This window comes from Pteropus alecto, unplaced genomic scaffold, assembly GCF_000325575.1.
Source record: "Pteropus alecto unplaced genomic scaffold, ASM32557v1 scaffold155, whole genome shotgun sequence".
In the NCBI taxonomy this organism is placed as follows: domain Eukaryota; kingdom Metazoa; phylum Chordata; class Mammalia; order Chiroptera; family Pteropodidae; genus Pteropus; species Pteropus alecto.
In genome coordinates this window covers 18,569,949-18,585,187 of record NW_006438113.1, presented here as the reverse complement: position 1 = coordinate 18,585,187, position 15,239 = coordinate 18,569,949, and the positions used below count along the sequence as shown (strand labels likewise).

The window sequence follows — 15,239 nt, the reverse complement described above, 5'->3', positions numbered from 1 at the left end:
AGGAAAACAGACTCACAGTCCAGTGGAACAGAAGAGTCCAGAAGTAAACTCATATTTATATGGGCAAATAATTTTCAACAAAAGAGCCAAAAGCATACAATGGGGAAAGGAACGCCTCTTCAATAAATGGTGCTGAGAAAACTGGAAAGCCACTTGCAAAAGAATGAAACTAGACTGTTGTCTATCACCACATACCAAAATTAACTCAAAATGGATTAAGGACCTGAACATAAGATCTGAAACAATAAAATACACAGAAAAAAAACGTAGGCACGAAACTCATGGACCTTGGACTTAAAGAGAATTTTATGAATATGACCTCAAAGGCAAGCAAGAGAAGCAAAAATAAATGAATAGGACTATATCAAACTAAAAAGCTTCGGCTCAGCAAAAGAAACCATCAACAAAGTAAAGAGACAACCATCTGAATGGGAAAATATATTAGCAAGCAACGCCGCCGATAAGGGCCTAATATCCAAAATACACAAAGAACTCATACACCTCAATAACAACAAAAAAAAAACAAACAATCCAATTAAAAAATGGGCAGAGTACCTGAACAGATACTCCTCCCAAGAAGACATATAAATAGCCAACAGACATATGATGAGATGCTCAACTTCACTAGCTATTAGGGAAATGCCAATCAAAACCACAATGTAATACCACGGCACACCTGTTAGAACAGCTATCATCAACAGGACAATAACGAGTGCTGGAGAGGATGCGGAGAAAAAGGAACCCTCATACACTGCTGGTGGGACTGCCAATTGGTACAGCCACTATGGAAAACAGTATGGAGGTTCCTCAAAAAATGAAGAATTGAGCTACCATATGACCCAGCAATCCCCCTACCGGGTATTGAAAACATATATTCAAAAAGATATTTGCACACCGATGTTCATAGCAGCATTATTCACAGTGGCCAGGACATGGAAGCAATCAAAGTGTACTATGATAGATGAGTGGATAAAGAAACTGTAGTAAATGTATACAGGGACTATTACTCAACCATAAGAGATGAAATACTGCCATTTGCATCAACATAGATGGACCTTGAGATAATCATGCTATGCGAAATAAGCCGGACAGAAAAAGCTGAAAACCACCTATCACTTGTATGTGGGATATAAACCTAAAAGCAACAAACAGGACAAACAAACAGAGACTCATGGACATGGATAATAGACTAGTGGTTACTGGAAGGAAAGAAGGGAGAGGGGAGGTAGATGCGGTGAAAGGGGTCAAATATGTGGTAACAGAAAGAAATCTATGGGCGGTGAACACACAATGCAATGTATATATGCCTTCCTATTGAATTGTATACATGAAACTCACTGGATTTCATTAACCAATGTCACCATAATAAAAAGAAAATAGATTAAATATAAATAAATAAATAAAGCCTTATATGTGGTTTTTATCTGAGAGGTTACTATAATGTGATAACATTACTGGAGAAATAATTATCTATATTGTTTTCTTTAAGCTTTTATATACAAACATATTAATCTGGCTTTCACCTGTAGTGCGATTGAGATTTGCCATTAGTTTTGTTCATGTGGAGTCAAGAAAAGCTATAGCATAAATGTTTGATATTTAAAGTTTGGTTTAGCATAGTCATTCTTGGAACACATAATACTGAATCTACGACTGTAAAAAAATACCTTTTTATTTCCTTAAGGTGATATATAAGTGAATACCAACACTAACTACAAATCATAATTATTTAGCAGAATTAATTCAATATATAAACTTATAGCACACATACTTGCTATAAAAAATAAAATGAAACTATATAAGATTATATTTCTTCAACTCTCCTTAAAATCTTTTTTTTTTTAATTCCACATCTGACACAGTAAAAGCAACTGCAATGCTCTATGGAACAGCAGCACCTGCAGGAAAAGATCCAGTCTTACAACTGCTGGTACTATCAATTCATCACTGGATTCTCAAACATTAAGGCGCTTTCTCTCCCTTCCTGTATACTCAAGAAAACAGAGCTTAGAGTGTTCATGTTGAACTCCCATGACTACACAGCTGAACCTCTCACATCCTCTAAAAAATACTTTCCTTCAGAGAACAGGCTTTACCATTTGTAGAGCATCCTGGCTTTTAGCTACGCATTCCAGATAGGATAACTGCTCTGTGACACATTTAATCTCTATCAAAAAGTCTTTATTTCTAAAATATATAAAATTAAATAAGAATATTACAATAAAAGATAGCTACAATGTTTAACATGCAGAAGGAAAAATAAGACCAAGGCAAAAAAAATAACATACTTCAACCCTTAAGGACAATTTCGTAGACATGTTTTAAATAACAAAGTAAAATATGATTCACTTGACAATCAGGATTTTAATTTTTTTTAAATAAGTAAACATTTTAAAATTACCTGAACTATAATCCATGATTTGAGGGAAAAAATCTACCTCATTTTGTCAATATTTTTCAATGTGTTCTTAATATTTTAGAAAGCTTTTGATATTATGAAAAATAGTTTAAAATTTCTTTCGCATGTTACTAAACCACTGAAGGCCTGTCAAATAACAAGGGGAAAACTGTCTAGTTGGCTGATCATGCTGTGCTGGAAATTTCTCAAACATCTGCTAAAGGTCAGATTTCCACTGCATGGAACCAATCAATGAAACTACACAATTCTCCTAGCGCTATAAGAAGCTGAACAAAGAAGACTATTTTATACAAGTAATGACACATAACCTTAGATTTGTAATAAATTGTAGCAATGTCTCGCCTTTTCTTATCACAATATTCATACTTTTAAAAAACAATTATAAAATCCTATTTGCATTTTAATCTAAAATTATGTTTATGTTCAGAAGGCATATATACAAAACTCTACCTTCTATTTGGTAAAAATACATAACCTATTTTTTAATTTCACATTCCAAAAAAGTACTGTATGTCCAAATGAAAATTTAAGGATAATTTGAATATGTACAGATATGATTTTTTAAGTATGAAAACTATAATGTGTGAATTAATTTAGTGAGAGTGATTCATTTTGCAACTAAAATTGTCATAGGAACATTCAGATTTTTCTAAGTTCATAGAGATTGATGTCATCTATCTAAAAATTTTTTTTGACCGAAATCATCTTGAATACATTCCATACTCTAAAACTCTGGGAACCTGATAAATTATTTAAACAAGTAATGAAACACAACAGGTTACAAAAGGATTATAGTTAAATATTACACGAAGCCTTTTCATTCAATGTACATATGTAGATGAGGTACTATTTTATTGGGTCTTCTATTTTTTAAGAGAAAAATAGTAAAGCTAAATTTAAAAGTTAACTTTTTAGGTATGGTACGTTTCCTTTCCAAGTGCCACCCCTATGTGCTAAATACTGGAACTTCTGCCAAATTTTTGATAAATATTGTAGCAATCAAGTGATAATATAAAAGTGTGCCATTTTACATAAGCCTACCAATTATGAACAATTTTAAATCTTACACTAAATCAATTTGCTACAAGATCTTCAAGAAATTAGTGAGCAAAATTTAAGTAATCAAGTAACTATGCAAAGCTTTTTTTTTAACTATTCATTCATTCATTCATTCATTTTTTAGGCAAGGCAACCCTTGATTGACTTTACAAACTGCAAGGACCTTGTCAAGTTTACAATCAGTTTTTTTGTTTTGTTTTGTTTTTAACACCTACAACACCTGGTCTTCCTAGGTGGTCTCCCATCCAAGTACTAACCAGGCCCAACTCTGCTTAGCTTCCGAGATCAGACAAGATCGGGCTTGTTCAGGGTAGCATGGCCATACTGCAAAGCTTTTTTTTAAAAAGCTTAATGTCAACATTTTCTTGTAACATAGGAATTGTCATTTAAAAATGTTAAAGCTACTTGGAAATGAATAGATCATAAAATCCTATCTGTGATTATGCCATATACTAAGCAACTTCCATCATATTATACATGTAAATTATTTCTTTCCAAACAATGAAGAATTGAGAATTTACTTCTAATGAGACTATTGTTAAGAAAAGTTAGGTCCTAAACAATCCAATACTTTTCAAAACAGCTGAAAGAAGCCAGGTATTGTCAAGCAAGAACCCCACCATTTTCCTGTGTAATACAGACAAGTTTTTATCTTTCAATTAAGAAAAGAGCTACCATAAGACCCAGCAATCCCTCTTCTGGCTTTGTATCGAAAATTTTCAAAACACTTACTCATAAAGATATATGTACCCTTCTGTTATTACAGTATTATTTATAACAGCCAAGACAAGAGAAGTACTCATGTATCCTTTGACAAATGATTGGATAAAGATATGGTACATATATAGAATGAAGTACGACTCGGCCATAAAAAACATGAAATATTGCCATTTGCTACAACATGGATAGATTTTGAGATCATGCTAAATGAAATAAGTCACATGGGAAAGGACAAGAACCACATGATTCAATCATACATGGGATTTAAAAAAAAAAAAAGCAAATTACTTTGAGTTTTGATCTTTTCCTGGGCTTAGTGATATGCAGTTCCATACTCTTTCATGCTTGGCAGCAACAGAATGTAGCAGCTCCCTTCCGGCCACGTGATCACGAGGGTAAACCACCAACAGTGTAGTCATTGTGTTAGATGATTTTGCCCAATAGGCAAATGTAAGTGTTTTGAGCATGTTTAAGGTAAGCTAAGCTATTATGTTCAGTAGGCATTTTCGACTTCTGGCATTTTAAATTTACAATGACAGTCAAGGAACACTTGTAATCAAAATACCATATAGGAGTTTCTAGTTCCTGTATAATTCATATCACCATCACCATCACCATCCCTGTGACAATTAAAAGTCTAGATACAGTATATTTTAAGTTTGATTTTTTTAAAGCTAAGGGCTAACAAGAAAGGAATTATTGAGCCAAGAACCTGAAGAGATTTTTTTAGAAAGCTTGAGATAAACAAACACTATCAGCTATTTTGCCCTTGATGTTGAAAGGTCAGGCAATATTCTTACTTGATGGTCTCCCCAGGCTAATTCTAAGAAAGTTCAAATCTGGGGCCCAACAAAAGTAAGGACTGCAAACCCCACTAATTGGTTAAGACTCTGAAAGGCTATATCCTGGAAGAGTGGTCCCCAACTTTTTGGCACCAGGGATCAGTGCTCGTATGAGAATCTAATGCCTGAGGATCTGAGGTGGAGCTGAGGCAGTGATGCTAGTAGCTGCAAATACAAATGAAGCTTTGTTGGCTCACCCACCACTCACCTCTTGCTGAGCGGCCCAGTTCCTAACAGGCTACGTACAGATATCAGGCAGCGATCCAGGGGCTGGGGACTCCTGTTCTAGAAGCAAGTGTGACTCAGAATTAAATCACCTATTTTATGGCCTGAAGCCCAGCTCTGAGTAACCAAGGTGGCTCAGAAAAATCTCAAATCACACTTAGAATTATAGATGACCATACTACTCCTGTCACCAGACATCTGGATGAATCAAATACAAATCCTCTACGAAAAAAGAATACTATTCTAGGCTTTTAAGTTATTCTACAACTAATTTTTCAAATAAAGAGCCCAGCATGCAAAGATAACCAAGCGCATAAGATAAGTTAACATTAAGAAAAATGAGTGGAATCAACAAACAAAAATTATTTACAAGAATTCCTGTAAAACCAAATGCCAATAAATGTACAACATATCAAAATTTGCAGAATACAGCTAAAGAACTACTAAGAGGAAAATTTAAAGGTTTAAATGCATATATTAAAAAATAAAAGGCTGGGACATAATGAGCTAAGAATCTACCTCAAGAAATTAGAAACAGAACCTGCAAAATAGACAAATTCTATGAAAGTAGAAGGAAAATAAAGATGAGAGTAGAAATTAATAAAGTACAAACATGTCATAAAGAAGACTGACAAAACTAAAACACATTTTTTAAAAGATTAGTGAAACTGATAAACCTCTGGTGAGACCAACGGGGAAAAAAGGTAGACACCCACCCACCAACTGCAAGCACCAAGCAAAGGTCATATGAGGACCAGCGAGAAGGCGTACATCTGCAATCTAAGAAGAAAGCCTATACTAGAAACCAACCCTAATGGCATCTTGATCATGGACTTCTAGCCTCTGGAACCATGAGAAAATATATTCCTGTTGTTTATACCATCAGTCTGTCTATGGTGTTTTGTTATGGCAACCTTCACAGATCAATATAATTATGTTCCACATTTTAAAAAATTCTAAAAATAGGTGACAAGTGTCAAAATAAAAAATGCAATGAAATTTTGGAGATCAAAGAGGAGGAAGAAGCTCTTTTATAAAAATGTTTTACAACAAATTTTAGTATTTAAAAAGAATGAACACTTGTTAATTGCCCATACTAATATAACGACTGATAGATTTATTTTACCCTTCTCACACTATTCTTGCAACAGTTCCTCTATCTGGAAGATCTTTTCAATTCTAAAGTCCACGCATTTTTCTCCAGGTGACCTAATCAAATAAGATTAAATGTTGTACCCGACTCCCAAACCACAGAGTGAGTAGTTAAGACAATGATATGCCTCCTAAATGTGATTACCATTAAACGAAATAGGTGGAATCTGGGAATGTAACTGAAGTCATGGTCATAGTTAATAGTCAAAGGGAGAATATAAAATTTTGATATTTCATACAAAAGTGGGGGCAGTTTAATGAAAAGGTATTCATGTTCATTTTTTTACTAATAAGATATGTACAAGACAAATTTTATCATTTTAGCCATTTCAAAGTGTACAATTCAGTGCCAGTAGTTACTTTCACACTGGTGTGCAACCATCATTACTATCTGTTTTCAAAACTTCATCATAACAAACTGTAACTCTTTATTAATTAAGCAATAACTTCCATTCTCCTCTCCTCTCAGGACCTAGCAACTTCTAATGCACTTTTTGTTTCTATAAATTTGCCTATTCTAAATATGTCATATAATTGTCTGGCTTATTTCACTTAGCATAGTATTTTAAGGTTCATCCATGCTATATAGCATGTATGAGAATGTCATTACTCTCATGGCTGAATAAATATTTCATTACATGTATATACCACATTTTATTTATTCATCCATCTTTTTTTTTGACATTTAGGTTGTTTCTGCCTTACAGCTATTGTGAATAATGCTGTAATGAAGACTGGCATATCAGTATCTGTTTAAGTCTGAGCATTCAATTATTTGGGTTATATACCCTAGGAGTGGAACTGCTGAGTCATAAGGTAATTCTATTGTTTAGCTTTTTGAGGAACTACCAGTTTGCCACAGTGGCTACACCATTTTACATTCCCCCCAACAATGTATGATGGTTCCCATTTTTCCACATCTTTGCCAACACTTGTTATTTTTTTTTCTTGTACCTGTTGTTTTCTGTTGTTTAAAAAGTTACAGACATTCTAATGAGTGTGAAGTGGCAGTGCAACAAATTTACAACAAATTTTAGTATTTAAAAAGAATGAACACTTGCTAATTGCCCATACTAATATAACGATGGTTTTGATTTATATATCCCTAGTGGCTAAAGATATTGAGACTTTTTTCATGTGCTTATTGACTATTACTATACATTCTTTGGAGAAATGTCTAGTCAAGGCTTTTGTATACTTTTAAATTGGGCTGTTTGTCTTCTATGAGTGAGCTTCAGGAATTCTTTATATATTCTGGATACTAAACCATTATCAGATATATGATCATGTACATTTTTGAAATGAATAACATTTCTTCATATGAAACAACTTTTATATGAAAACAATGTCATTTTAAAGTGGTTTACTCAAATATCTCTAAGTTACTGAGATAATAGAAAATATACATTGGTCTCTGCCCCTGGTTCCTGGCACAGGGCTCTGAAACCCTTGAAATTCTGTAAATGATAAAAACATGAGGAGCATCTCCTGCTCTAGTATTTATCTTTGATCCTGTCCCTGACACAAAGCTCCTAATACCCTGTAAGTTTCTAAATGATAAGAGCACTAGGAGCATTTTTTTGTTCTATTGAGCTGACTCTGAGTGGGATGCTGGAGGATCCTGGATGGCGGCTAGGGAACAGAAAGAGCAAGCCATGATTAGAAGCTTGGAATTTTCAGCCCCATCCCTCATTTCCAAATAAGGGAGAGGGGCTAGAAATGGAGTTAATAACTGATCGTGCCTATGTGAAGAAACCTACATCCCCCTAGTATAGGGTTCAAAGAGCTTCCAGGCTGGCAAACACATCCACACCAGAGGGTGATGCACCTCAATTCCATGGGGTCAGAAGCTCCTGCGCTCAGGACCTTCCCAGACCTCGCCTTATACATCTTTTCATCAGACTGTTCACCTGTATCCTATATCATATCCTTTAATAAACTGGTAAATGTAAGTGAATGTTTCCCTGAGTTCTGTGAACTGCTCTAGCAAATTAATTGAACTGAAGGAGGGGAGGGGGTGAAGAGAAGTTGTGAATGACCTAGGGACAAACTACTTGTGACTGGCATTTGAAGTATAGTAAAGAGTACTCTTATGGGACTAACTCCAGGTAGACAGTGTTATAATTGAGTTAAATTGTAGAACACTCAGCTGGTGTCAGAGAATTTCTTCACGTAGAAGGAAAAATTTCCACACATTTGGTGACCAAAAGTGTCATAAAGTAAAGGAGATGCACAGGAAATAAACACAGTAAGAACTGGCTTTTTCTCTACACAGGAAGGAAAAATTTGAGTTTTTCCTTTACAGTTACATAAAAACTATTATCTTGAATTATCTAGAGCTATCATTTCAGAGCTGAAAAATCACAATAGCAAAGTTATTAGGGTTTCTTAAGAAAAAACAATGGTTTGTTATATATGTACTCTGCAAATACATGCCCCTCAAATGAAATTTATGCTTTATGAGTGTTTTTAAATTGGATAGATATCCAAAGGCCAAGGACTGCTGAATGTCAAGCTTTATGACATAAGTCCGAATGGGGTGAAATAAAACTCATAAGTTTATAAATTTTAAGACATTCTTGTAAGGCAATATTTTTCTACACTGTTTTTCTGTTTTTCTTTATTTTTCAGTAAGAGTATAAGGATGTAACACGGAATGCATTTAAGAGCTTCTTAAACATAAGAATATAATACTACACATTAGACACAAAAAGACAATGAAATCATTCCCAATACACAAATATTAGCTACAGATTACTAAACTTAAAAATAAAATCTCAATTCACAAGAAAAAAAATTAAAAGGTTATATAACGTTAATGTTTTTTTCTTTTTCCCACTAGTTTTAAAGCCTTATTCTGAGAATTTAAGAAAAAATTTTTTCCAAAAAATAAAAACATTAGAAATTAACAATGTATGGCTTTATCCCCAATTCTGAACTGGCACAGTCTTAAAAAAGTTATGCTTTATTATCCAATACATAACTACAAATCTGAGGTATTTTAATATGCCCTTTGTTTCTATTATTCTTCTGAAAGTACAGAGATTTAAAAATAACTTTAAAACATCAAGGTTAAAAATAAGCAACATGCTTAATAATACAGTTTACTATGTATATGAGTAACACCAGCCACATATGAAATAGTATTTCTCATTGATAAGTTTTTAAAACATATTAAGAGAGCTTGCCAACTGCTTAACAAACAGATTTTTAAAGGAACTCATACTCGGGAGGAAAAAATGATAAAAAGTCACCTTGAAAACATTAAAACATTTTTTTCATAATAAAGAAACTATCACTTATTGGGGGCAATCTCCATATGCAAATGTATATTTTTTACCTACTAAAAATATTCCTCTGTAACTATGATTTCAATAATTACAAAATTCTAGTAGAGCAACAAAAATTTTATTTCCTAATCTGCATTACTATTGATAAAATGTTCAACTAAATAAATGACACAAATAATTTCATATAGATTGCAAAAGACTAATTTATTACAAAGTATTCTCTGGTCATCAAAAAGAACAATGTATCACATGTCAAAGAAATCAACTGAATATTTTTAAAGTTCTAGTCTTTAAAATTCCTAATGAAGTAAGAACTAAATTTTTCCTCTACAAAGGCAAGGTTTTGGAATAGACCAGAAACTTTCAATGGCTGTTAAGTAGAGACTCCTGTGGAAATGAAACAATTCTCTACTTAAAGTTACAACTGGTCATGATTATCTCAGTTACTCTGGAAACAAAACATGAAAGGAAATTAAAAGCAATCAAGAGAAGAGAAAAGGAAACGGAGGGCAAGAAGCTAAAACTCAAAAACGTGCATTGTTGACTACCATACATCTTAAAACTTTCCTTTATCTTTGGCTCTTATCTAAGTACTTCAAAAACAGTAATTATTATATTCTCCATATTTGAACTTCAGAATCTAAGAGGAAGAAAGAATCTTTATTAGTCAGGATAGGCTAGGTTATGAAGCTGTAATAAACAACTGCAAAACCTCTGTAGCTTGAAATAAAATTTACTTCTTGTTCATTCCCTGGAGGATGCTGTTCATCTTTCTTATTTAGGGGCTCTAGAACAAGCATCATCTCAAAATGTTACCAGTCATGACCCAAGGATTAGAAAAAATACACTTGGTTTCTTTCATGCATCATCTCAACATGTTACCAGTTATGACCCAAGGATAGGAAAAAATATACTTGTTTTCTTTCATACATCATTTTTTCTCACAACTCATTCACTGCCAGAATGTCACACAGCCCCAAGTAACACAAGAAGACAAGGGCATACAATGTTGTTATGTGCCTAGAACAATGAGAACAAAAAATATTTGGTGAGCCATATTAATAATCGACACAGAGGCTTTCTGTTCCGAGACAAAATTTAAAGCTGCATGCCAGGAAATCGTTGTGAGCTAGGGTCTTGTTCTGGAGTGTCCACCAGTTGAGAAAGTGGCACCCTGGTATCACAAATTAGTATGATTACACAACACAATTACAAGGAAAAAACCACAAAAGAGAATATCTTTCTTGATCATGGTGACCTTTATTATTATAGCATTTTATTACTAAATTAAAAATATCATCTATGACTCCAGGATCTCCAGTGACTGTTTCAACGGGATCCAAATTCACTCATTCTCAATTTCCTCTCAGTGAGGCCATGCATACATTCAACAAACATATTTAGAGCTCCTATTGAGAATTACTTGCTAATCGTTAAAAATAAACAAATAAATAACATCCTACCTCAGGACTAAAAAACCTCATCCCACTCCTAAATATCCAGATTCAATACTAAGAATACAAATCATGTTTCTTGATATACAACTACTTCCGAAGTTGGTTTTAAAAGAAATAAGTTGTGGTCCCAAGACAATTCAATGCGCAAAATAGTCTTCAACAAAACAGAGCTGAGACAAATGGATTTCCATATACAAAAAAAAATGAAGTCAGATTTTTACCTCACACCATATACAAAAATTAACTGTAAATGAATAAGTCAGAGATCTAAATGTAAGACATAAAAAACTATAAAAATTCTTAGAAGAAAAAGGAGAAAATCTTTATGACCTCAGATTAGTCAATGGTTTGTTATATGTGACACCAAAAAGCCCAACCTAAGAAAAAATAAACTGGACTTCATCAAAACTAAAAACTTTTATATTTCAAAGGATACGATCAACAAAGTGAAAAGGTAACAAAATAGGAGAAAGTATTTGCGAATCATTATCTGGTTAAAAATATGTGTACTAATAACATGCTATGACATGAGTAAATCTTGAGAACATTATTCTAAATGAAAGAAAACAGATACAAAGGCCACATTATATGGTTTTGTGTATATGAAATGTCCAGAATAGACAGATTCATACAGACAGAAAGTAGATAAGTGGTTGCCAGGGGCTCGGGATGAGGAAGAGATAGGAGAGAATGGGAAGCAGCTGCTAACAGGTATGAGGTTTCTTTGGCAGGTTGATTAAAGTGTTCTAAAATTAGATCATGCTCATGATTACACAACTCTGTGATACATTAAGAACACCTGAATTGTGCACGGTAAAAGAGTGAATTTTATGTGTATGGTATCTCAATAAAACTATTATTTCTTTTAAAGAGTGGTTCTACCCTGACTTTGAAAATATGATAATGGCATAAAGCCTCTATTAGTCAAATGATAACAAAACCAATGTGCATAGTGAGGAAAAGCAAACAAATTCAGAAATTATATACTTTAAAATCGAGTATATATATTGGCTTGTGAAAGAAAAAAATGACAGAACATGAATCACAAAAGATTATGGTCAGGTAAATTATATATTGATTTACAAATATACATCTCATTCAAAAAGACCAAATTAATTATTGAAGAAGAGAATTAAAAAAGCAGGAACAGGGGTAAGATTAATGAACTGAAATACCTAAGAATGACATATTATAGTTTATGGTTTCAGAAGTGGCACCATTATGAAAAATAAGAAGGTACAACCTATGGTTTTAAGAGGATCCTGAAATATGGTGGTTTCTGAGGCATGAACTTCAAGTTGTATATCCAATATCAATCTAAACTTGCTTGCTTACCAAAATAATACTGATTTTGTTAGAGCCAATAATAACCTATCCTAAATTTCCCAGCCTTTTGGCAGATAGCAATGTGAAACAGTTCTGGAAAATAAGATGCAGGTGTGTAGGATTTGAAGCGATCTGAGATTATGTTTCTTAGAAAGATCCTTAGGGCAAACTCAAATGATATGAGCCTTTCTGCCCTTTTCTGCTTTCCTTTCCTTCCTGTTTTAGAGCTGAACTGAGGGAGGCAAAAGGATCAGCTGTGTTGTACTGACTGTGAAGGAAAGATCAAGGGAATAATCCTATTATCCTTAAGTGTCTACTTCTAGGCTTGTTTTTCTGACAAGAAAAACTGAAAACTAAGTACCTATTTTAACCACTTTTATCTGAAACTCTGACTAAATGAAGCAAACTCAATCTCTAAGATTGCCTCTAAACTCTCCGAAAATAGGAGACATCTACACATCTCCAAAACCTAGGATAAAAATTGGCATTAAGCCAAATAGAAAAAGTTGACAATCACATTATCACTTTTATGTGGAATATAAACCTAAAAGCAACAAATGAGCGGGACAAACAGACTCGTGGACATGAACTACAGACGACTAGTGGTTACCAGAGGATTATAGAGTAGTGGTTACTAGTGGGGTGGGAGGGAGGAGAGGGGAGGTAGACAGGGTAAGGGGGTCAATTATAGGGGGGTCGGGGGGAGGGAGAAGTGGGTAAAGGGGACCAAATATATGGTAGCTGAAAGAAACTGGGCTTTGGGTGGTAAACACACAACAGAATATACAGATGTCAAATGATAATGTACACCTGAAAATTATATAATTGTATTAACCAATGTTACCCCAATAAACTTAAAAAGAAAAAAAAAAGAATTGGCTATGAAGGGAAACAAATTATGAGATAAAAGGTACAAAAACTTTAAAAGATCAGATGCGAGTTTGGCTTGAAGCTAGCTACAGCTTTCAGAACTTTAAAAAACTAAATACCAAAAGAGAAATACTCAGGCTCTGAAGATCTAGGGGGGAAAAAAAGGTCTTCTTAAAATGCTATAAAACATCTCTTAAGCTAACTTTCATGAAAATCTTAAGGCTAACTACATGCATTTCTCACACCATGAAATTTGACTAAGAAAAGACGATGCTTTCATTAATTCACCAGACTCCTTTTTATCAACCAACTACAGGTTACAAATACAATAAAAATAATTTACTTTTCTACATAAGGACCTTAATAGAGAACTTCATGGAAGTTAGGTACATGGAAGCTGAAAAGCAGAAGTGATGGTTTGACTTTAACAGAAGGTATAACTACTAATTCAAAATTGATATTTAACAAAACAAAACATTTCTATAACCCACTATTTTGCAACTTCATGGCTAATATCTATTGGGTACTTACTATGTAAATTTAATAAAAAATCTTAATTTTAATGACAAAAATCTAAAAATGTAATGAGCTGATTTTTGCTTCTGGCCAAGATGAATTAACAGTGTCACATATATCATCCTGCCTGAGACTAATAAAAATCCAGAAAAATATAGTTAAAACAATAATTTTCAAGACAATGAACATAAACAATAAAAGATATAGAATTCTGAGAAATGGGACACAAAATAGGTAAACTTTCTGATTATAACGGCTTACTGACTAAAGAAAATTTATACACCATCATGCAAAGTAGGAGAAAACCACATAGAGGCCAGGAATAAACTGAGGAGATAAAGCTAAGCGTCCAGGCAGGCCATGCTATAAAAGTCACAGGACACAATACCAGAGAAGAAAAACCTACTGAAAGAGAAAGATCTGGCTGAAGTGACTACCTGGGTATTTGAAGGGCCAAAGTCCTTCCCACCACCCCTTCGTTTTTCTCCTTTTCTTTTTTGGGAGCTAGACATTAAAGACTAGGAAATTCAAAAACATCTACTTATAAGAGAAAATTAGAAAGTAACTGCTCGTGCACAGAGAATGGCGCAGACTCAGATAAAACTGTTAGAAGACCTTAAGTTTACACTTCTGGCTGATCTCTGACACAGAAAACACAAAAATAATAAAAACAACAACATAAAACAGCAAACACTGGGGATGGGAGAGAATCTGGAAAGCATTGATTGAAATGTCGGTTTCCAAGAAAAACATACACACACACACACACACACAAAAACAGAAAGTATGGCCTGTTTGAAGGAAAAAAACACACAAATCAACAGAAATTGTCCCCCTAAAAAATACCTGATGGCAGATATACAAGACAAAGACTTTACTTTTAATTTTTTTTCAGTTACAGTTGACATTCAATATTATACTAGTTTTAAGTATACAGTATAACAGTTAGACATTTATATAACTTACAAATGATCCCTCTGATAAGCAAGAAAAAGACTTTAAAACGACCTTTTTAAAAATGCTCAAATAACAAAACAAACAAAAAAGACTTACGAACAAATTTTAAGTATTAATGAAGAGAGATAAACCCTAAAACTAAAAAATTCTGGAACTGAAAAGTACAATACTCAAATAAAAAACAAACCAGAACGATTAAAAGGCAGAAATAAATAAGTAGAAGGAAAATCAGTGAACCTAAAGATAGAACAATGTAAATTATTAGTCCAAAGAACAGCAAAAGACTGAAGTGAACAGAGCACCTAAGGGAGCTAGCTGTGGGATACCAACGGAGAGACTAATATACATATTCTGGGAGTCCCAGAAGGAGGTGGGGAGCGGGGAGAGAGGGAGGGGGGAGGGAGAG

General features: G+C 33.7%; 1 protein-coding gene and 1 pseudogene across 5 annotated transcripts in view; both read right to left on the bottom strand.

Moving 5' to 3' along the window:
- JMJD1C (jumonji domain containing 1C) overlaps positions 1 to 15,239 on the bottom strand; it is a 302,235-nt gene that overhangs the window by 216,029 nt on the left and 70,967 nt on the right. The gene's annotated exons all lie outside the window — the stretch shown is intronic.
- On the bottom strand, positions 3,687 to 3,805 carry LOC112482726 (annotated as a pseudogene).